General features: G+C 44.8%; 1 pseudogene; it reads right to left on the reverse strand.

Moving 5' to 3' along the window:
• The window catches only part of LOC106586654 (potassium voltage-gated channel subfamily KQT member 4-like), a 129,796-nt pseudogene that overhangs the window by 23,006 nt on the left and 83,905 nt on the right, over positions 1–22,885 (reverse strand).

Here is a 22,885-nt window from a genome sequence, read left to right on the forward strand (position 1 = left end):
AAGATAATTCCCTATTGATTTAGTGACTCTCTTCTATCTGGGTTTTCTACCCATTCTGCCGTGCTGGGCTGCCGTGCATGACAAAGAAGGCCGTGGCCATTTTGTGTCATTATGACTTTTGGAGGCAGTATGAAAATGGTGGCTAATGGTGCTGGGGCTAATGTATATTACGAAGAAGAAGGTTTTTAATCAAAGCTTATGTGCAACAAAACAGGAGGGACATAAAAAGAAAAGTGCCTGGCAAAGAATGAAAGGACTTTCTGCTTCTTCTCCTTTGGGTGGATGAATTTTCAGAGGTAAATACTATTTGAATAAGAGCTTTATTTCCTTGTTGCCCAGAAACCAAATCAGGGACAGACCGTGCCGCTGAGTAGAAATACGAAACATTAAATTAATAGAACATCAAAAAACTATGTTAATAGTGTTTAGAAAACAGTAATTGGAAAAAGGAACCCTTAACTGGCAAACATGGACTGTTCCAACATCATCCACCGTCCACTGTGGACTCTCCCATTACGAGGGCAGACAGGGGGAGTATCTGTAACTTTACTCACCGTTCCCCACCATAAGGCATCAGCATAGGTGGCAAACTCGCTGTTGAACTTGTTCTCCACAAGGTAGACCAGAAAGGAGGAGAAGATGAGGACCAGGAAGCCAATGTACCAGGCCGTCACCAGCTCCTACAGGGAGATAATTAGAATTTCTTTTACAATTCCCATTAGCTGACGCCATGACGTCAGAGAAGACGCCTCCAGAGAAGGAAGAGAGGAAAGAGGAGAGAGGAAGGAGAAGAAAGGACAGAGGAGAGAAGAGAGGAGAGAGATGAGTGGAGAGAAGAGAGGAGAGAAGAAAGGAGAGAGGAGAGAAGAGAAGAGAGAGGAGAGATGAGAGAGGAGAGGAGAGAAGAGAAGAGAGGAGAGGAGAAAGAAGAGCGGAGAGAAGAGAGGAGGGAGGAGAAAGGAGAGAGGAGAGGAGAGAGAAGAAGTGTGTGTGACTGTGTTTGTCTGTGACTGTGTCTGTGACTGTGTATCTGTGACTGTGGATCTGTGACTGTGCATATTCGTCAGGCAGCCCCACCTTGCTGTGTGCGTACACAACTGATCCCAGCAGTTTCCAGGTGCCGCCGCGCCGGTCCATGCGCACCATACGCAGGATCTGCAGGAAGCGGAGGCTACGCAGGGCGGAAGTGGCGAAAGATGTTACCCTGGCTTCCCGCCGACACCACCGCTACGGAGGCTATCAGTACGATGATATCTGGGAGGGGAAGGGGGGATATGGGAATTTTGAGAGAGAGGGAAGAGGAAAGGGAGAGACAGAGAGAGGGGTGAGAGAAGAGAGTGTGAGAGAGAGAGAGAGAGAGAGAGAGAGAGAGAGCGAGAGCGAGAGAGCGAGAGAGAGAGAGAGAGAGAGAGAGAGAGAGAGAGAGAAAAAGATACAGGTGGGCACACAGGTAAAGAATAGTAGTTATATGTCACAATACTGGTGTGGACTGGACACTAACATAAGAGTACGGGTGTGGACTGGATACTAACATGACAGTTATGGTGTGGACTGGACACTAACATAACAGTACGGGTGTGGACTGGACACTAACATAACAGTACTGGTGTGGACTGGACACTAACATAACAGTACTGGTGTGGACTGGACACTAACATAACAATACTGGTGTAGACTGGAAACTAACATAACAGTACTGGTGTGGACTGGACACTAACATAACAGTGAAACTAGGTGAAATGGATAAAGGCAAGAGTCATACAAACATGGCAAAATCTTGACCATTAATATGGGTCAATTTTTTAAATGTTTTATTTACACTTTATTTAACCAGGTAGGCAAGTTGAGAACAAGTTCTCATTTACAATTGCGACCTGGCCAAGATAAAGCAAGCAGTTTGACACATACAACACAGAGTTACACATGGAGTAAAACAAACATACAGTCAATAATATAGTAGAAAAATAAGTCTGTATACAAAGTGAGCAAATGAGGTGAGATAAGGGAGGTAAAGGCAAAAAAGGCCATGGTGGCGAAGTACATACAATATAGCAAGTAAAACACTGGAATGGTAGATTTGCAGTGGAAGAAAGTGCAAAGTAGAAATAGAAATAATGGGGTGCAAAGGAGCAAAATAAATAAATAAATACAGTAGGGGAAGAGGTAGTTGTTTGGGCTAAATTATAGATGGGCTATGTACAGGTGCAGTAATCTGTGAGCTGCTCTGACAGCTGGTGCTTAAAGCTAGTGAGGGAGATAAGTGTTTCCAGTTTTAGAGATTTTTGTAGTTCGTTCCAGTCATTGGCAGCAGAGAACTGGAAGGAGAGGCGGCCGAAGGAGGAATTGGCTTTGGGGGTGACCAGAGAGATATACCTGCTGGAGCGTGTGCTACAGGTGGCTGCTGCTATGGTGACCAGTGAGCTGAGATAAGAGGGAAGTTTACCTAGAAGGGTCTTGTAGATGACCTGGAGCCAGTGGGATTGGCGACGAGTATGAAGCGAGGGCCAGCCAACGAGAGCGTACAGGTCGCAGTGGTGGGTAGTATATGGGGCTTTGGTGACAAAACGGATGGCACTGTGATAGACTGCATCCAATTTATTGAGTAGGGTATTGGAGGCTATTTTGTAAATGACATCGCCGAAGTCGAGGATCGGTAGGATGGTCAGTTTTACGAGGGTATGTTTGGCAGCATGAGTGAAAGATGCTTTGTTGTGAAATAGGAAGCCAATTCTAGATTTAACTTTGGATTTGAAATGTTTGATGTGAGTCTGGAAGGAGAGTTTACAGTCTGACCAGACACCTAGGTATTTGTAGTTGTCCACATATTCTAAGTCAGAACCGTCCAGAGTAGTGATGCTGGACGGGTGGCCAGGTGCAGGCAGCGATCGGTTGAAGAGCATGCATTTAGTTTGACTTGTATTTAAGAGCAGTTGGAGGCCACGGAAGGAGAGTTGTATGGCACTGAAGCTCGTCTGGTGTCCAAAGAAGGGCCAGAACTATACAGAATGGTGTCGTCTGCGTAGAGGTGGATCAGACTCACCAGCAGCAAGAGTGACATCATTGATGTATACAGAGAAAAGAGTCGTCCCAAGAATTGAACCCTGTGGCACCCCCATAGAGACTGACAGAGGCCCGGACAAAAGGCCCTCCAATTTGACACACAACTCTATCAGAGAAGTAGTTGGTGAACCAGGTGAGGCAATCATTTGAGAAACCAAGGCTGTTGAGTCTGCCGATGAGGATGTGGTGATTGACAGAGTCGAAAGTCTTGGCCAGGTCAATGAATACGGCTGCACAGTATTGTTTCTTATCGATGGCGGTTAAGATATTGTTTAGGACCTTGAGCGTGGCTGAGGTGCACCCATGACCAGCTCTGAAACCAGATTGCATAGCGGAGAAGGTGCGATGGGATTTGAAATGGTCGGTAATCTGTTAGTTGACTTGGCTTTCGAAGACTTTAGAGAGGCAGGGTAGGATAGATATAGGTCTGTAGCAGTTTGGGTCAAGAGTGTCCCCCCCTTTGAAGAGGGGGATGACCGCAGCTGCTTTCCAATCTTTTGGAATCTCAGACGACACAAAAGCAAGGTTGAACAGGCTAGTAATAGGGTTTGCAACAATTTTGGCAGATCACTTTAGAAAGAAAGGGTCCAGATTGTCTAGCCCGGCTGATTTGTAGGGGTCCAGATTTTGCAGCTCTTTCAGAACATCAGCTGACTGGATTTGGGAGAAGGAGAAATGGGGAAGGCTTGGGCGAGTTGCTGTGGGGGGTGCAGTGCTGTTGACCGGGGTAGGGGTAGCCAGGTGGAAAGCATGGCCAGCCGTAGAAAAATGCTTATTGAAATTCTCAATTATAGTGGATTTATCGGTGGTGACAGAGTTTCCTATCCTGGGAGGCTGGGAGGAGGTGCTCTTATTCTCCAAGGACTTTACACTGTCCCAGAACGTTTTTGAGTTTGTGTTGCAGGAAGCAAATTTCTGCTTGAAAAAGCTAGCCTTGACTTTTCTAACTGCCTGTGTATATTGGTTTCTAACTTCCCTGAAAAGTTGCATATCACAGGGGCTGTTCGATGCTAATGCAGAACGCCACAGGATGTTTTTGTGTTGGTTAAGGGCGGTCAGGTCTGGAAAGAACCAAGGGCTATATCTGTTCCTGGTCCTAAATTTCTTGAATGGGGCATGCTTATTTAAGATGGTGAGGAAGGCATTTAAAAAAAATAACCAGGCATCCTCTACTGAAGGGATGAGGTCAATATCCTTCCAGGATACCCGGGCCAGGTCGATTAGAAAGGCCTGCTCGCTGAAGTGACCCTGAATATATCCGTGAAATCGATAGCCACGTCAACCCTTGAGGGGGCAAATTCTATACAGGTGGAATAACATTTGCCATTGTAAACAAATCATTATGTTGTAATTACCCCTTACTGTGACCGATTATCACAACATCCCCAACAACATATCATCCACATGAGTGAATGAATGATAGTCTCCCACTCTCTCTCTCTGTGTGTGTGTGTGTGTGTGTGTGTGTGTGTGTGTGTGTGTGTGTGTGTGTGTGTGTGTGTGTGTGTGTGTGTGTGTGTGTGTGTGTGTGTGTGTGTGTGTGTGTGCGCGCGGTGTGCTGGCATTCTGCTAAAGGCGTCAACAACACAATAACTCACAAAGCTATACGCGCTTCTGTATCGATCGAGATCCACACTCCATCCCCAACACAGAATGGTGCGGACATCATAGCAAGGCATGTCATTTAACACCTGTGCTGTATGTACAGCGTACACCATCCACCACGGACGCATGAAAAGAGATTGAGATATCAAGTATGTTTGGAAACATGTACTGGAAACACTGTGTAAGTGTATTGGTCTTAAGGAGGACAGTTTACAGCAGCATAGTTCAACTGCTGTGTATGGGGAATTTGACTGGATTGATACTGATCTTCAATCCCAGGTCGTTAGTGGCAAACACACAGGAGCGGGTTCTCACAAGGACGCACACAATAACGCACGCATGCACACAAGCACACGCACACATACATTTACACGTGTACACATGAACAGGCATTTCACTGTATTTGTGCACGTGACAATAAAAACTTGAAACACACGCACACACACGCACACACACACACACACACACACACACACACACACACACACACACACACACACACACACACACACACACACACACACACACACACACACACACACAAAGGGAGGACAGGGACAGTTCAGACAGCCCACAACGACAGGAAGTCTGAGGCTGAATCCCAAATGGCACCCTATTCCCTACATAGTGCACTACTTTTGACCAGAGTCCTATGTTTTTTTTTGTAGGTAACAGGGTTCCATTTGGGATGTTGCCTGAGCCATCAGAATCAGACTTCTCCTCCAACACAGACAAATAATATTTTATATTTTCTTTAATACACCCTTGTGTTTCACCACTGCCTCACTTCAAAGACGCTCCACCACCACGTGAAACCACAAACTGAAGAAATATTATTTTCTTCTTCTTGGTTTCCCCTGCATTTTTCTGTTTTGTGAGAATTGTGAGAATTTGACATCCCACCAGGCGGTGGGTTTGTCTGTCCTTCCAGGGAACTCAGCGCTCGGACAAGAAATACAATCGCTGACCAAGATTTGGTCGATCGCTCTAGGGCTTATAAATCATGAACCAGTTAACCCATGGCAAGAGGGAGACTGCGGAACCGTGAAAAATACATGAACCAACCACACACACAGACCGTACTCGGGCGGCCCAAAAAACGGCATGCTGGGACATAAAGATGCTGGCCAAGCACTGGCCTCTGCTGAAGATGTGGAAAGAAAAGACCTCTTTACAGTTTTTTACGATCACTTTGGCACTAATTTCGGAACCTTAATGTCATTTTTCAAAACTCTAGACAAAACGCACAACCAATGATCAAAATGCAATTTTTTGCAAAACTCTAACACTTTTTCCAATTGCTTGGATACAATACACATAAAGCTAAGATCATTTGTTCATTGAACTAAAATCACCTGTTCAAAATGACACAACTTAACATCAAAGTATTACCATTTCAAAATGTAATTCACACATTACATCTGAGATGACTGTCTATTCATTTCATTACAATGATCTAACCATCAATTGTATACAACTGATCAAAATGATAAGTAACTGTTGCATTACTCTTAATGCATAGTTTTATGGAAACTGATAAACAATATTCCATGTTTAGATCATGAAAGTTTCAGGATAACGAGATCCATTGACACCAATTACTGTGGAACATGAACCAATTGGACTACATTATCTATGGATGTAATATTTCATCATCATTCTTTATCAGACACTGTTTCTATGGTCCCATGTACCACTTTTCCAGACCATGTTTTCAGATTTGACATTACAGTACACTCACTGGCCACTTTATTAGGTACACGTATCTAGTACTGGGTAGGACCCCCTTTGCCTCCACAGCAACCTGAATTATTCACGGTGTTGTACGTTAAGAGGTGCCCTTCTGCACGCCACTGTTTTAAACAGCTGTTATTTGAGCATTTGTGGCCTTTCTGTTAGCTTGAATGAGTCTGGACATTCTCCTCTGACCTATCTCTCATTATTAACAAGGTGTTTTGCCCACAGAATTGCCGCTCATTGAATGTGTTTTGCTTATCGCACCATTCTCTGTAAACTCTAGAGACTGTAGTGCGGAATAATCCCTGGAAGGCAGCTGTTTCTGAGATGCTGGAATCACCATGTGTGGCATCAACAATCATACCACGGTCAAAGTTGCTTAGATTACGCATCTTGCCCGTTCTAATGTTAGGTCGAACAACAACTAAAGCTCTCTACTCTATATACTCTATATATTGAGTTGCAGGCAGCCACATGATTCGCTGTTAGAATGTAACCTTCCATGATGAGCTAAATCAGGTCTGTAGAGCTGATGGCATGACCTATGTCATTGTGTTGGATAATGTCAGGTTCCACCATGCTCAAATGGTGCAAGCATGGTTTCAGGCCCATCCACAATTTACCACCCTGTACTTACCCCCATACTCTCCTTTCCTTAACCCGATTGAGGAATCTTTCTCCACATGGAGGTGGAAGGTATATGATAGGCGCCCTCATGAACAAGCCACCCTTCTCCAGGCCATGGATGACATCACGGCAGACCAGTGTCAGGCCTGGATTCACCATGCCCAAAGATTCTTCCCAAGATATTTGGCTAATGAAAACATCCATTGTGATGTGGATGAAAACCTGTGGCCAAATCCACAAGACAGGGTTGATGGAAGTACAGTAGAAGTACAGTAATCAATCTTTTGTTTTGCTTTTAACAGTAAGCCAGGTGAGGAACACTGCAGTTGACCTTTAAGTATTTTTTCTTTTTTTGGAGTGAATCATTTTAGCATTGATTCAAAGAAACCTATATTGTGATTTTATTGTATTTCATCAATAAATGTCATATTTTGTTCAATGATTCCACTGTGTCTGTAGTATTCTCTCTACTAGTCCTTTTACAGTGATGTATTTACGTGTAGTAGCATAATGAAACATGCATCACATATTTTGTACTACAATATTTAATGATTGAACAAACAACTACACAGTGAAACTATCGGTATCTTGTGTGTGGGTGATCTAAATGAATGATCCTATGGTATTTCATGATAAATTAGTTATTTGAACCAATGATTCTGCAAGTGCAAGGTTTCTTTAAAGATATGAATGCACAATGCAATGTTTTGAACATTGGACAGCCTGTTACAAGTGATGACCGTTTTGTGTTTTGTGTCTAGAGTTTTGAAAAATGACCACAAGGTTCTGAAATTAGTGCCAAAGGGATTGTTAAAAACTGTAACAAGCAGGTGAGTGTATGACATGTGTGTGTGTTTTTTGAAGGCGAGAGAGAGCCTGTATGTGTATAAATTGGTGTGTCTGTGCACGTATGCTTGTGTATGTGTTTGTCTTTAAGTGTGCACGTGCTTGTGTGTGTCTGAGTGTGTGTGAGTGTGTGTGTCTAAGTGTGTAATGTCTGTGTGTGTGTGTGTGTGTGTGTGTGTGTGTGTGTGTGTGTGTGTGTGTGTGTGTGTGTGTGTGTGTGTGTGTGTGTGTGTGTGTGTGTGTGTGTGTGTGTGTGTGTGTGTGTGTGTGTGTGTGTGTGTGTGTGTGTGTGTGTGTGTGTGTGTGATTTCTGCATGTGTGTGTGTGTGTGTGTTTGTGAGAGAGAAATTGTGTGTGTGTGTGTGTGTGTGTGTGTGTGTGTGTGTGTGTGTGTGTGTGTGTGATTTCTGCATGTGTGTGTGTGTGTGTTTGTGAGAGAGAAAGTGTGTGTGTGTGTGTGTTTGTGTGTGTGTTTGTGAGAGTGTGTGTGTTTGTGTGTGTGTGTGTGTGTGTGTGTGTGTGTGTGTGTGTGTGTGTGTGTGTGTGTGTGTGTGTGTGGCTGCTGAGTGCTGTCAGAACTCTCACATCTGGAGTCTCCATCTGCCTGGTCTAGTTTTAACAGCAGTACTGTGTGTCCTGGTTCACCCTCTGAGCCTTGGCCACACTTGTCTCTCTAACCATTCATGCCAAAACACAGAATCCAATCAGCTGCACCAGTGATACCACTCTGGGTTGAGACTACAGTCACTATGTTGATGTGAGACTATAGAGCGGTTTCCCAGACCCAGATTAAACCTACTGGACTAAGAATCATGTTCAATAGATCCAGTCCAGGACTAGGCTTAATCTGGGTCTGGGGAAACTGACTATGAGGTTTAAAAGTATTTACTAGTTTCGCAAATATTAGTTATCTATTCTATCGTTGCAGATGTGTATATGTGTGTGTTCCTTTGTGTGTGTGTGTGTGTGTGTGTGTGTGTGTGTGTGTGTGTGTGTGTGTTCCTCGGCTGTTGCCAGTGTGTTCACATTCCTCCTCGTCCATCCAGGCAGACAGTCAAAGTCACATATGTGGGACTTGGACAGGGGACAGCTCTTGGTATGACGTTAACGGTTAGCAGCTTAGCAGCCCAACTGCCTCTGGACTGCCTGGTCAGCATACAGCCAACACATTCTCTCGTCTGTCTGTCTGTGTGTGTGTGTGTGTGTGTGTGTGTGTGTGTGTGTGTGTGTGTGTGTGTGTGTGTGTGTGTGTGTGTGTGTGTGTGTGTGTGTGTGTGTGTGTGTGTGTGTGTGTGTGTGTGTGTGTGTGTGTGTGTGTCTGCTTGTCTGGGTTGGGCTCTGGGCTGGGTCGCATATGAGTCCTTGCCTGATAGAGCAACTACAGCTCCCACAGGTGTGTGCATGCGAGTGTGTGTGTGTCTATGGGTCATTGAGGGGCCGACGTTACTCTCTCATTCATAAACATGGGGGTGGTAAGGACACCAAGTGGTCAAAATTCCCCAAGGAACACCACCTTTAGCTCCAATCCTTTCACTGACAAATTCAATATCCCCGTGTTGTCGTCACCGTGTCTCGTCACAATCAAATACTTTCACATCCAATCAGCAGAAAAGTTAGCTGGCATCGAGCCATTGATTTCTCATGGTGCAACACTACAGTGTGAGTAATCCTCTATCAATACAGTCAATCAATGTCCTCCACATAAACCAATACATTCAATCAACATCCTCTACCTAAACCACAATGTAATACACATAAGCTGGTTTTCAGACAAATATGTTCTCAGTCAAACGTATGTCAATTAACATTCCTCCTGTATGCCAACCCCATTGGCTGATGGGAACCCACCACTGACTGAACCTACCAATGAGAGCTATTCATCTAGTGTATCAGCTGTTCTGTTTGTTTCGATTCATCTGGGCTCTGGGGACAACATCTGCATTGAAATATTTCCTTCTAATGATCTTTAAATGACTTCACAGGACAAATCACCTGCTCAGAACACTTAAAGTTGGAAATTGGCTCATTGCATATAATTTATGGATGTTGAGAGTCACTGAGTGAGACACCCCCGCTCTCCAGAGACTAATGGATCGGCCCAGACAGTAATGACTGGGGTGTATCGGGCTGACAGTTATGGATACTCTTACCACTGACTGTATAGGGGAGAGAATTTACAGACCCATCTCGAGTAGTCAAAGCACACTACAACACACTCAGACACACACAATGTTGACACATACATCAGGGTGGAGGGGTGGGGGAGGGAGACGAGAGAGAGGGGGGGGGGAAGGGAAGGAAGGGAGGGACAGAAAGGAGGGACAAGAAAAAATACAAAAAGAGAGGAAGAGAAAGTGAAAGACAGACGGAAAGAGAGAGAGGAAAATAGGAACGATAAACCCTCCTCAAGCAGCTCAGCGTGATTATCATGGTGATTGTCATGGTGATTATCATGGTGATTGTCATTATAATCTGTCTCCAGCCTTGCCTTGTGCCATCAGTTGACGTGTAATAGATTGAGTTATTGGCAATGTCACATGCCCTCATTCAGACAGTACTCCATGATTGTAATAGGCCAGCTGATCAATCATTCAACACAATAGGGCTGACATAAGCAGGTCAAGGGAGGAATTTTACAGAGAGAAACAGACAATAAATTATGTTAAAGTAACGGCATTGCTTAAGATATTCATGATGGCCATACTTCCTAGTGTCTAACCAGTAAAAATAGGTTTATTAGTAGTGGCTACTTGTAGTGGAAGCTGGAGGGGGATTGTGTCCAGTCAGTGACCCTACGTGTTTTGATAAAGAGATGATTGGGGAGGTATCCTAGGGTGTGTGTTTTGGCTTGGAGGGGAAAGGGGTAAGCAGCTTAGGAGGCAGGATTACGACTGACAAATAATTAAGAAGGGGAGAGGCCAGAGGAGGACACACCCAAACAGCATATTACAGCCAGCCTTAACGGTCTCTATTCAGAATATCTAGTTCAGCCTTAACCGTCTCAATTCAGAGTATCTAGTTCAGCCTTAACCGTCTCAAATCAGAGTATCTAGTTCAGCCTTAACCGTCTCTATTCAGAGTATCTAGTTCAGCCTTAACCGTCTCTATTCAGAGTATCTAGTTCAGCCTTACCCATCTCTATTCAGAGTATCTAGTTCAGCCTTAACCGTCTCTATTCAGAGTATCTAGTTCAGCCTTAACCGTCTCTATTCAGAGTATCTAGTTCAGCCTTAACCATCTATATTCAGAGAACCTAGTTCAGCCTTAACCGTCTCTATTCAGAGAACCTAGTTCAGCCTTAACCGTCTCTATTCAGAGAACCTAGTTCAGCCTTAACCGTCTCTATTCAGAGAACCTAGTTCAGCCTTAACCGTCTCTATTCGGGGGAGTATCTAGTTTTTACATTTTAACCGTCTCTATTCGGAGTATCTATTTCAGCCTTAACAGTCTCTATTCGGAGTATCTAGTTCAGCCTTAACCGTCTCTATTCAGAATATCTAGTTCAGTCTTAACCGTCTCAATTCAGAGTATCTAGTTCAGCCTTAACCGTCACTATTCAGAATATCGACTTCAGCCTTAACCGTCTCAATTCAGAGTATCTACTTCAGCCTTAACCGTCTCAATTCAGAGTATCTACTTCAGCCTTAACCGTCTCAATTCAGAGTATCTAGTTCAGCCTTAACCCTCTCAATTCAGAGTATCTAGTTCAGCCTTCTTGTTAACAAACTATAGATTTGGTAAGTCGGTTAGGACATCTACATTGTGCATGACACAAGTACATTTAGCAACAATTGTTTACAAACAGATTATTTCATTTATAATTCCCTGTATCACAATTCCAGTGGCTCAGAAGTTTACAAACACTAAGTTGACTGTGCCTTTAAACAGCTTGGAAAATTCCAGACAATGATGTCATGGCTTTAGAAGCTTCTGATAGGCTAATTGACATAATTTGAGTCAATTGGAGAGTGTACCTGTGGATATATTTCAAGGCCTACTGTCAAACTCAGTGCCTCGTTGCTTGACATCATGGGACAATCAAAAGAAATCAGCCAGGACCTCAGAAAAACAATTGTAGACCTCCACAAGTCTGGTTCATCCTTGGGAGCAATTTCCAAATGCCTGAAGGTACACCCACGTTCATCTGTACAAACAATAGTACTCAAGTATAAACACCATGGGACCACGCAGCTGTCATACCGCTCAGGAAGGAGACGCATTCTGTCTCCTAGAGATGAACGTACTTTGGTGCGAAAAGTGCAAATAAATCCCAGAACAACAGCAAAGGACCTTGTGAAGATGCTGGAGGAAACAGGAACAATAGTATCTATATCCACAGTAAAATGTGTCCTATATCGACATAACCTGAAAGGCCGCTCTGCAAGGAAGAAGCCACTGCTCCAAAACCGTGATAAAAAAGCCAGACTACGGTTTGCAACTGCACATAGGGACAAAGATCGTACTTTTTGGAGAAATGTTCTCTGGTCTGATGTAAGAAAAATATAACTGTTTGACGATAATGACCATCGTTATGTTTGGAGGGAAAATGGGGAGGTTTGCAAGCCGAAGAACACCATCCCAACTGTGAAGCATGGGGGTGGCAGCATCATGTTGTGGGGGTGCTTTGCTGCAGGAGGGACTTGTGCACTTCACAAGATAAATGGCATTATGAGGAAGGAAAATTATGTGGATATATTGAAGCAACATCTCAAGACATCATTCAGGAAGTTAAAGCTTGGTCACAAATGGCTCTCCAAATGGACAATGTGTCACGTCCTGACCATAGAGAGCTCTTATTTTCTATGGTAGAGTAGGTCAGGGCATGACTGGGGGGGTTTATCTAGTTTATTTATTTATATGTTGTGTTCTAGTTTCTTTTTTCTATGTTGGGTTTTTTGTATGATTCCCAATTAGAGGCAGCTTGTCACCGTTGTCTCTAATTGGGGATCATATTTAGGTGATTTTGTTTTTCCCACCTGTGTTTGTGGGATATTATTTTGAGTTAGTGCATGTTGCACCTTTGTCGTCACGGTTTGTTGTTTGTTTATAGCTTATTGATTGTCTTGCTAAGTTTCACATAATAATAAAGATGTTGAACGACACTCACGCTGCGCCTTGGTCCGTTTCTACAAACGAACGTGACAGAATATCCCACCACACCAGGACCAAGCAGCGTGGCCAGGAAGAGTGGACATGGGAGGAAATCCTGGACGGCAAACGACCCTGGACGCGGATTGGAGAATATCGCCATCCAAGGGAGGAATTAGAGGCAGCAAGAGAGGAACGGCGACGATACGAGGAATTAGCACGGAAACGATGGAAGGCCGATAGGCAGCTCCCCCCCAAAAAAATTTGGGGGCACACGGGGAGATTGGCGGAGTCAGGGTTTAGACCTGAGCCAACTCCCCGTGCTTACCGTGGGGAGCGTGTGACCAGTCAGGCACCGTGTTATGCGGTGATGCGCACCGTATCTCCAGTGCACCTTCACAGCCCAGTGCATCCTGTGCCAGCGCCCCGCACTTGCCGGGCTAAAATGAGCATTCAGCCAGGACGGGTTGTGCCAGCTCTACGCTCCAGACCTCCAGTGCGCCTCCACGGTCCAGTATATCTTGCACCGGTTCTACGCACCAGGTCTCCAGTGTGCCTCCACAGCCCAGTACGTCCTGTGCCTCCACCTCGCACTCTCCCTGAAGTGCGTGTCCTCAGTCAGATATGTCCTGTGCCTGCTCTCCGCACTCGCCCTGAGGCACGTGTTACCAGTCTGGCGCCACCTGTGCCGGCCCCACGCATCAGGCCTCCAGTGCGCCTTCCCGTTCCAGAGCTTCCGGCGACAGTTCCCAGAACAGAGCTTCCAGCAACAGTTCCCTGTCCAGAGCTTCCAGCGACAGTTCCCATTCCAGAGCTTCCAGCGACAGTTCCCAGTCCAGAGCTTCCGGCGACAGTTCCCAGTCCAGAGCTTCCGGCGACAGTTCCCAGTCCAGAGCTTCCGGCGACAGTTTCCTGTCCAGAGCTTCCGGCGACGTTTCACAGTCCGGAACCTCCAGAGACGGTCCACAGTCTGGAACCTCCAGAGACGGTCTACAGTCCGGAACCTCCTGAGACAGTCCACAGTCCGGAACCTCCTGAGATGACCCACGTTCAGGAACCTCCTGAGACGGCCTACGGCTCGGAGCCTCCAGTGACGATCCACGGCCCGGAGCCTCCAGGGATGATCCACGGCCCGGAGCCTCCTGTGACGATCCATAGTCCACAGTCTCCAATGACGGTCTGCAGTCCAGAGCCTCCAGCGACGGTCTGCGGTCCAGAGCCTCCAGCAACGGTCGGTGGTCCAGAGCCTCCAGTGACGGTCGGCGCTCCAGAGCATCCTGTGACGGTCGGCAGTTCAGAGCCTCCAGCGACGGTCGGCAGTCCAGAGCCTCCACCGATGCTGGCGGATTCGCAGGATGAGAGGGTTCTTCGTCCTGCACCAGAGCCGCCTCCAATGCTGGTGGATCCGCAGGATGAGAGGGTTCTTCGTCCCGCACCAGAACCGCCTCCGATGCTGGAGGATCCGCGGGATGAGAAGGTTCTTCGTCCTGCACCAGAGCCGCCACCAACACTAGACAACCCCCCTAACCCTCCCTTTTGGTTTCAGGTTTTGCGGCCGGAGTCCGCACCTTTGGGGGGGGGTACTGTCATGTCCTGACCATAGAGAGCTCTTATTTTCTATGGTAGAGTAGGTCAGGGCATGACTGGGGGGTTTATCTAGTTTATTTATTTCTATGTTGTGTTCTAGTTTCTTTTTTCTATGTTGGGGTTTTGTATGATTCCCAATTAGAGGCAGCTGGTCATCGTTGTCTCTAATTGGGGATCATATTTAAGTAGTTGTTTTTCCCACCTGTGTTTGTGGGATATTATTTTGAGTTGATGCATGTTGCACCTCTGTCGTCACGGTTTGTTGTTTGTTTATAGTTTATTGTTTGTCTTGCTAAGTTTCACATAATAATAAAGATGTGGAACGATACTCACGCTGCGCCTTGGTCCGTTTCTCCAAACGAACGTGACACAATGACCCCAAGCATACTTCCAAAGTTGTGGCAAAATAGCTTAAGGACAACAAAGTCAAAGTATTGGAGTGGCCATTTCAAAACCCTGACCTCAATCCCATAGAAAATGTGTGGGCAGAACTGAAAAAGCGTGTTTGAGCAAGGAGGAGCGCAAACCTGACTCAGTTACACCAGCTCTGTCAGGAGGAATGGGCCAAAATTCACCCAACTTATTGTGGGAAGCTTGTGGAAGGGTACCCAAAACGTTTGACCCAAGTTAGACAATTTAAAGGCCATGCTACCAACTACTAATTGAGTGTATGTAAACTTCTGACCCACTGGGAATGTGATGAAAGAAATAAAAGCTGAAATAAATCATTTTCTCTACTATTATTCTGACATTTCACATTCTTAAAATAAAGTGGTGATCCTAACTGACCTAAGACAGGGAATTTTTACTAGGATTAAATGTCAGGAATTGTGAAAAACTGAGTTAAAAATGTATTTGGCTAAGGTGCATGCAAACTTCCGACTTCAACTGTAGCTTCTATGAATGTCTATGTATACTTGTGTAAAGATGTCATATTGTCACGGCTATCAGTGTAGCAGGAAGGGCCAGAGTCAAGGGCAGGAGACGGAGGTCCAAAAACACAGATGTTTATTAACACCGTTTGGAAAAAATAGGCAGCCGTAATACTGGGTGCGCCTAAACACCCGACAGGAGCACAGCTCCAAAACAATAAAGAGAACGGGGCGCAGCCCGGCAATAATAAATTGACAGCTCCACAAAACGCTGAACTAACAGGCAGCGTAAATACGAACAGCCCTTCGAAATGACACAAAACAATCCTGCACGAATACCTGAAGAAAAAGGAAAAACTAAATACCCCCCCACACTAATTACAAACAAGGAACAGGTGCAGACCTAGACAGACAAAACCAAACAACACAGAAACATAGATCGGTGGCAGCTAGTAGGCCGGCGACGCCGAGCGCCGCCCGACTGGGGAGGGGCGCCACCTTCTGTGGATACTGTGACACATATGTCTGCAAATGAATGTTTATGAAATCTAATCTATACAATCGCCACATCAAACTAAGTGTATTAATGTCTATGTACAGTATAGTTTATGGATGTAAATATAACTTATGACAGAATCTCAAATATATATATATATTTTTTTTCACACTTTTTTGGTTACTACATGATTCCATATGTGTTATTTCATAGTTTTTATGTCTTCACTATTATACTACAATGTAGAAAAAAGAAGAAGTAGGTGTTCTAAAACTTTTGACCGGTAGTGTATCGGTGTAATATCTGTATCGGTGTAATATCTGTATCTCTCTCGCTTTCTATCTCTGTTTCCCTCTCCCTCTCTCTCACTCTCTTTATGGCTCTCTCCCGCTCTCTCTCTCGACATGACATTAGCCAGCTCAGAGAGCATGATGATGCTAGCTCTGATGACTTAGCGTGACTGGTAAGCCTCTACTCTCCCTCCCTGAAGTACAGCGGCCGTCTGAGAAGGGCAGATGAATATGTCTAAACACTGGAAAGAATTGAAGACGGTTAATGGAGAGGCCTATTTACATAGTCAGTCGACCCTAAGTCTCCTGTTAAGAATCACAAGAGCCTCAAACACCCCAGCTAAAACATCAAGCCAGAGGACTACGGTCTATTGTGTTTGTGTGTGTGTGTGTGTGTTCCTATGGTCAATTACACTGCATATCCTTTTACCCATAGGTCTCTTTGAACTCGGAAGTCACATTCCTATGGTAAAACCATTAGTGAATAGCCATATTGATTTGCAGTCAGGAAACTGACTTCTCGCTTTTAAGTAGGAAATAAGGTAACTGAGAGGTCATCAATTGTCATAAAAGAGGAAAAAGTCAATGATTACCTGTAAAACTCTTTAACTTTAAAACACTTCTCATTACTGAACCATCAACTGAAGGTTGTAAACCTTTTCTCATCCCTCGAAAAAACATTCATAAAGGGTTTATAAAGTGTTTATAACTGATCTAGTCTATAGCTCACCTATTACACAGAAAGGCTTCCGGGCGAAACGGAGGCGACCCTGCCATCCTCTGTAGCGACAGCAGCAGCCGGCCGACCAGATCCTGATGATGTACTCCAGCCCGAACACCACAATCATCACAAACTCCTACAGGAAGTGACAAAACAGGAAGTCAGGGGAAAGTGATACACAATGACTAAGCAATTGCTATAAATTTACAAAAAGGTGTCACACGTGTAGATAGGTCTAACTGTTTATACAGTCATATGAAAAAGTTTGTCACCCCTCTGAGGCTGCATAATAATTTACACTGTCGTCACAGAAAATGATCACAGTGGCATGCCATTCATTTTCTGATAAAAGCTGAGTCCTGGGGTATTGTCCAGACAAAGTTTTTTAGTGTAGCAATATTAAGTTGTATGAAATTAAATCAGATGTGAAAAATAGGCTATGCAAAAATGTGGGCACCCTTGTCATTCTGTTGATTTGAATACCTGTAACTACTTAGCACTGATTAATTGGAACACACAATTGGTTTGGTGAGCTCATTAAGCCTTGAACTCATAGACAAGTGCATCCAAAAGGTATTTAAGGTGGCCAATTGCAAGTTGTTGTTCTCTTTGACTCTCCTCTGAAGAGTGGCAACATGGGGGCCTCAAAACAACTCTCAAATGACCTGAAAACAAAGATTGTTCAACATTATGGTTTAGAGGAAGGCTACAAAAAGCTATCGCAGAGATTTAAGCTGTCAGTGTCCACTGTGAGGAACATAATGAGGAAATCGAAGACCACAGGCACAGTTCTTGTTAAGGCCAGAAGTGTCAGGCCAAGTAAAATATCGGAGAGGCAAAGGCGAAGGATGGTGAGAACGGTCAAAAACAGCCCACAGACCACCTCCAAAGACCTACAACATCATCTTGCTGCAGATGGTGTCACTGTGCATCGTTCAACAATTCAGCGCACTTTGCACAAGGAGAAGCTGTATGGGAGAGTGATGCGGAAGAAGCCTTTTCTGCACACACGCCACAAACAGAGTCGCTTGAGGTATGCAAACGCAAATTTGGACAAGCCAGCTTCATTTTGGAATAAGGTGCTGTGGACTGATGAAACAAAGATTGAGTTATTTGGTCATAACAAGGGACGTTATGCATGGCAGCAAAAGAACACAGCGTTCCAAGAAAAACACTTGCTACCCACAGTATAATTTGGTGGGGGTTCCATCATGCATCATGCTGTGGGGCTGTGTGGCCAGTGCTGGGAATCTTGTTCAAGTTGAGGGTCGCATGGATTCCACTCAATATCAGCAGATTCTTGGGAATAATGTTGAAGAATCAGTCACAAAGTTGAAGTTACGCCGGGGCTGAATATTTCAACAAGACAACGACCCAAAACACTGCTCAAAATCTACCCGGGCATTTATGCTGAGGAACTAGTACAATGTTCTGGAATGGTCATCCCAGTCCCCAGACCTGAATATCATTGAGAATCTGTGGGTGTTGATTAGAAGCTCAGTTTCAGTTTCTGACATTTTCTGTTTCTGACATGTGTACTGTTGTCTCTCTCTCTCTCTCTCTCTCTCTCTCTCTCTCTCTCTCTCTCTCTCTCTCTCTCTCTCTCTCTCTCTCTCTCTCTCTCTCTCTCTCTCTCTCTCTCTCTCTCTCTCTCTCTCTCTCTCTCTCTCTCTCTCTCTCATATATATATATATATATATATATATGGTACCCCTATATACACTGCTCAAAAAAATTGAGGGAACACTTAAACAACTCAATGTAACTCCAAGTCAATCACACTTCTGTGAAATCAAACTGTCCACTTAGGAAGCAACACTGATTGACAATAAATTTCACATGCTGTTGTGCAAATGGAATAGACAACAGGTGGAAATTATAGGCAATTAGCAAGACACCCCCATTAAAGGAGTAGTTCTGCAGGTGGTGACCACAGACCACTTCTCAGTTCCTATGCTTCCTGGCTGATGTTTTGGTCACTTTTGAATGCTGGCGGTGCTTTCACTCTAGTGGTAGCATGAGACGGAGTCTACAACCCACACAAGTGGCTCAGGTAGTGCAGCTCATCCAGGATGGCACATCAATGCGAGCTGTGGCAAGAAGGTTTGCTGTGTCTGTCAGCGTAGTGTCCAGAGCATGGAGGCGCTACCAGGAGACAGGCCAGTACATCAGGAGATATGGAGGAGGCCGTAGGAGGGCAACAACCCAGCAGCAGGACCGCTACCTCCACCTTTGTGCAAGGAGGAGCAGGAGAAGCACTGCCAGAGCCCTGCAAAATGACCTCCAGCAGGCCACAAATGTGCATGTGTCTGCTCAAACGGTCAGAAACAGACTCCATGAGGGTGGTATGAGGGCCCAACGTCCACAGGTGGGGGTTGTGCTTACAGCCCAACACCGTGCAGGACGTTTGTCATTTGCCAGAGAACACCAAGATTGGCAAATTCGCCACTGGCGCCCTGTGCTCTTCACAGATGAAAGCAGGTTCACACTGAGCACGTGACAGACGTGACAGAGTCTGGAGATGCCGTGGAGAACGTTCTACTGCCTGCAACATCCTCCAGTATGACCGGTTTGGCGGTGGGTCAGTCATGGTGTGGGGTGGCATTTCTTTGGGGGGCCGCACAGCCCTCCATGTGCTCGCCAGAGGTAGCCTGACTGCAATTAGGTACCGAGATGAGATCCTCAGACCCCTTGTGAGACCATATGCTGGTGCGGTTGGCCCTGGGTTCCTCCTAATGCAAGACAATGCTAGACCTCATGTGGCTGGAGTGTGTCAGCAGTTCCTGCAAGAGGAAGGCATTGATGCTATGGACTGGCCCGCCCGTTCCCCAGACCTGAATCCAATTGAGCACATCTGGGACATCATGTCTCGCTCCATCCACCAACGTCACGTTGCACCACAGACTGTCCAGGAGTTGGCGGATGCTTTAGTCCAGGTCTGGGAGGAGATCCCTCAGGAGACCATCCGCCACCTCATCAGGAGCATGCCCAGGCATTGTAGAGAGGTCATACAGGCATGTGGAGGCCACACACACTACTGAGCCTCATTTTGACTTGTTTCAAGGACATTACATCAAAGTTGGATCAGCCTGTAGTGTGGTTTTCCACTTTAATTTTGAGTGTGACTCCAAATCCAGACCTCCATGGGTTGATAAATTGGATTTCCATTGATTATTTTTGTGTGATTTTGTTGTCAGCACATTCAACTATGTAAAGAAAAAAGTATTTAATAAGATTATTTCTTTCATTCAGATCTAGGATGTGTTGTTTAAGTGTTCCCTTTATTTTTTTGAGCAGTATATATATATATATATATATATATATAGGGGTACCATCAGGTGGACCATCAGTCGATAAGCAAACCAAGGTTGACTCCCGTAAATGGAGTTCATTTCTTCCAGTTCACCACTCAAGTTCGAGCTCTGTACAATTAACACTCATCTCTCACTTGTCTATTTCCCAGTTGCTGAACAATAATGCTTCAAATATCAATATATTTCAGCAACAATTTCAATGACTGTCAACATCAACAACAGGGAAATACAGAGACAATGATGATGACCAATTGATGACCCTTTTGCTCACTCTCTCTCGCGGCCTTCAAGTCTGCTGTAACAGTATGGTGCTGACTCATCGCAGGGTACGGTCAGTGGATAGTGACCTGCTAGCAGCATTTCAATAATAGTACACTATCTAGAACTTTGAAGGTTTATTCAGCTTCCCCCATAGTTTAACCCTTTGAAGAACTATTTTTGGTTCCAGGTAGATCCCTTTTGGGTACCATGTAGAACCCTTACCTCAGAGGGTTCTACATGCAACCCAAAAGGGTTCTACCTGAAACCAAAAAGGGTTCTCCTATGGGGACATCCGAAGAACCCTTTTTGTACCCTTTTTTCTAAGAGTGTAGAAGAAGAAATCAATGTTGGCCCCGGATCAAATTACTAAACTCAATCTGGAGACAACGCATGAACCTTGGCCTGTATTGATTTTTCCTATAAGGACCACATACGTAGCAAGAGAGAGCTCTGCATCAGTAGGGTTCTTAACGTGGTGAAGTCCGTTTGAATCTGCTTTATTCACTATCAAATGACTAGATAATGGGAAAACACAGAAGTGTTCCCAATTGATCAGATTGACTAACTGATACCAGAATGTATTCATATCCTCTTACCTAATTACTAATAGAAATCTATTTGTGCAAAGAGGAGTTTGATTGAAAGCTCAACACACTTTACCGCTTTGTATTTGCCTGTTGTGAAGCGATAGGTGACACTGCTTTCTTCTATCCACAGTGTCACCTATCACTGCACTCATTGTAAACAGGCACGCTGATGAACAGCTTCTGTGTCTGTGTCTGTGTCAGAACATGTGCCTAGTTTCAATCAGTTTCTCACCAGGATGAGCAGACAGTTGGAAGAGAAGTCCTGGTGAGCCGGAATGGTGGAGAACACAGACAGGACCAAGCAACCAAAGACCAGGACGAACCTACAGGACAAAACAGAGCGAAATCATAAATACATTTATCCAGAGCCATATGAAACAGAAGAAGACTCTGGCAGTTTGGTCAGGAAATGCCTTATCTTATTATTAATGCTAACGTGATTAGCTTGAAACATGCACCGTCGCTGGACTGGACAAGCAGAAATATCCGACCCTACCTCTTTCTGCAAAGAACCACAGTCGGTGATAATCTTCCACCTTCATTATGATATGATCTTTTATTTTCCCATGAATTAAATCTGAAATATGAGGTGGGCCAATGGCTTTCCAAGTAGCATCAATGGCAAAATGACGAGCAATCGGATTTAGAGTTATAGATGTCTTTTGTGTTAAATGGTGAGAGGACATCTGTGTTTGATCAGGATTGAGCTCCGTCTTAAGCTTGGCTGTGCCTATGGAGTTTGTGAGGGAAAGGCTAAGATAGGGCTTTGGATGCCAAATTACTTATTCTCTTTGTCTTTCTAGGATTATCATTGAAACTATAGCATCTTGATTTTTCTGCAAAGCAGGACTATTGAAACTAGTGGAAGTTGTTGCATTTCTGTATCTACTGGGCAAAAACTGGTTGCATCAACGTTGTTTCCACATCATTTCAACCCCAAAATTCAATGTGATGATGTTGAATCAACGTGGAAAACTGATTGGATTTGCAAAAAGTCATCAATGTAACAGAATGTCGCCTATTTGAACCTATATCCAATTAGTTGACAAGTCAACAGAATCGAAATCAAAACTATATGCTGGAAAGATGTCTGAGCCCAGTGGGGGGTGAGTCATCACAAAGACAAAGCACTGTTGACCCAACACTGCTGTAGGGGAGAGATTAGCCTAGCATGCTAATTGTCTAGGTTCTCCAGGATAACAACAGTGAGAATATGGTGTCTGGCTATGAAGATAGAAACTGAACACTGAGTTTAGATAGAAGAGTCATTCCAGTGTGACGACAGTGGCATTCACAAAATGTAAACAATTAGAAACCTATAGAATCCATCCAAATAAGGTCAGCCAATACGTCACTAGGACTTCGTCTCATGTCCCCCGACCTCCCTTCTCTTCCTTCTCAGTCAATATTTGAGAGTGACATTCAGAAATGTAAACAATCATCAAGAACCCCAATTAGGTCAAGGAAGATGTCACTATGGCGCACAAGATGTTGCTACAACTTCCTCTACCGTCCCCCCCGACCAGCCATTTCTCTTCCCTCTCCCTTCTCCACAGCTGTAGCCTATGGAGTATGGATGATGAGAGGCTAGAGACAATTAAGCCATTCCCTGGTGCCCGTAAGCTAGGCCCTAAATCATCACTAAGATGAAAGAAGATGAAGAACCTTTAAAAGTTGAAACGCATGGCCAAGCGGGTCAGGGGGGTGACTTCCAGACTGAGCTTCTTGAGCAGTGTCTGTGTGAAAAGGGTGGGCGTCCTGTGGGGGTCGCGATCCCCAGCCGACCTTTAGCTG

Source organism: Salmo salar, chromosome ssa02 (genome assembly GCF_905237065.1).
Source record: "Salmo salar chromosome ssa02, Ssal_v3.1, whole genome shotgun sequence".
Lineage (NCBI taxonomy): Eukaryota > Metazoa > Chordata > Actinopteri > Salmoniformes > Salmonidae > Salmo > Salmo salar.